This window comes from Lontra canadensis, unplaced genomic scaffold (genome assembly GCF_010015895.1).
Source record: "Lontra canadensis isolate GAN:19392208 unplaced genomic scaffold, GSC_riverotter_1.0 scaffold7, whole genome shotgun sequence".
NCBI classification, from domain to species: Eukaryota; Metazoa; Chordata; class Mammalia; order Carnivora; family Mustelidae; genus Lontra; species Lontra canadensis.
In genome coordinates, this window is record NW_022631001.1 from 28,968,811 (window position 1) to 28,970,916 (window position 2,106).

Below are 2,106 nucleotides of genomic sequence, written 5' to 3' on the forward strand. Positions count from 1 at the left end.
ATTCTGAGTCTGTAGATATTTTTCAAGCTCCTTCATTTTTGTTATAAACATCCACATCATTGCAATCATCCAATTGGTATTGTGAACATGTTGCTTTGCCATTGCATTAAAAACAAATCCTATTGAAAAGATCAGTTTCCTGAAGAGTTATTACATGTTAAGGTGGTATCCAAATATAATGAGTATGGCAGGTCCTTTTCAGTACGAAGACATTCTTTAGAAACAGAATTTAAAAAAAAAAATAGAAAATAGAAAACCAAAGCAAATACAAACTTTCCACCTAGACAAGGAAAGATGACCTTGGCTCATTTACAGAAAAAACTTGTGTGTAGCTTATGAACATGAACACAGATGTGAAAGTCATCAGGAGACCCATGCTGCAAGAGGGCTCTTATTAAATAGACATAGAAAGAGCCGTCTTGGCCTCTCCATTTTAGTTCTTAGTTCAATGAAAGCACAAACATATTGGTTCTTCATTCAAACCAAAACAGAACATGCCAGAACATAAGAAACCACCCCACACAAATACTCTTTCAGGTCTATTTGTTTCACAGCTCATTTAGAGATACAACTAGGTCTTAGATATTTGGGCGAAGACAATGTCAGTGGTCCTAAATGTTAATTTACTCATGGGTATATTTTCTATGCTCACAGCCTGTGCAGGTCCTCTGCAAAGCCATTTGGCCACCTTGTGCCTTATTTCCTTCATTTTTATGCCATAGATGACAGGGTTGAGTACTGAGGGTAAAATAAGTTAGAGATTGGCAACGAGAACATGAGCATGAGGTGGGATATTGTGATCTATGCAGCGGGTAAGAGATGAAAAGAGTGCAGGTGCATAAGTGACAAGAATAACAAAGAAGTGGGCTGAACAGGTATTGAGGGCTTTGCAGATAACATCTCAAGAGTTGAGATGTACCACAGCCTGCAGGATGAGTCCGTAAGAGAAGCCGATGAGCAGCAAATCAAGTTCCACCACGAGCAGAATCACAAAGAACCCATAAATATGTTTAGGTCTGGTATAGCCACAAGTCATTTTCACCACAGCCATGTGGTCACAGTAGGTATGAAGAATGACCATGTGGCAGAATGTCAACCCTTGAAGTAGAAGAAGCATGGGCAGAATAAGAATCACACCTTTGACTAGAGCTACTAGTCCCAGGCGTCCAACTAAGGTATGGCTCAAAATTGTGTTGTAGCGTAATGGCTCACACACAGCCATGAAGTGGTCAAAGGCCATTGCAGCAAGGAGGGCTGATCATACTACAGATGCTTCATGGATGAAAAACATCTGGGTGAAACAGGCATTGGCAGTTATGTCCCGATCATTGAACTAGAAGAGGCAGAGGAGCTTGGGCAACAGAGCCAGAGTAGTTATGAGGTCAGCCACCATCAGCAAGGCTAGGAACAGGTACATTGGGCTGTGAAGTCTAGGCTCTGTGACCGGCAAAAAGAGGATAGCACCAATGCCAATGAGGATAGCCAAAAGCATAGAGGAGAAAGGAAGAGATAACCACAAGTGGGGTGACTCTAAGCCTGGTATGCCCATCAAAATGAAGGTCAGGAAGCGGGAATGGTTGAATATTAGCATGTTATAAACTGTTGGTGGTTGTTAAAGCAAGTCTAGATGTCTACCTGTCAATGAGATATATATGGTGGTTTGTTTATACGAGTTTGGCTTTTTATGACTGGCTGAGATGGGACTTAGAGAAAGATGGAAAAATACCTCTGGGGTCATGGAATCTGCAATCTGGCTTCATGTATATCTGTAAGCAACTCTATTGTTTTCACACTCATTTCTTTTTGAGCTGAGCTTAGGGATTCTTCTCTGTATAGAGGCTGTTGTAGTTGACCTTTACTCTTATCTGTCCCAGTTCAGCAATTCTACACTTCAAAATTTTTTTCTGGAGTCCTAAGTAAGAATAGAAGATGGAAAAATCTGATCCACGATCCATGATCTTCTCACTGGGAAGCTTCCCTATTAGAGAAGAAATAAGCTTACTCACCTTTTGTTGCAGAAGAGCTGAGCTGTTGGGGGAAATTTCCCTCGAGTTTTTTTTTTTTTTTTTGCTTTTTATGTGTTGTCCCTCTTTCGAGGCTCCACAC

At 40.8% G+C, this 2,106-nt stretch overlaps 1 pseudogene; it reads right to left on the reverse strand.

Moving 5' to 3' along the window:
• Positions 1 to 571: 571 nt before the first annotated feature.
• LOC116864898 lies at positions 572 to 1,591 on the reverse strand (annotated as a pseudogene).
• Between the last annotated feature and the right edge of the window lie 515 nt (positions 1,592 to 2,106).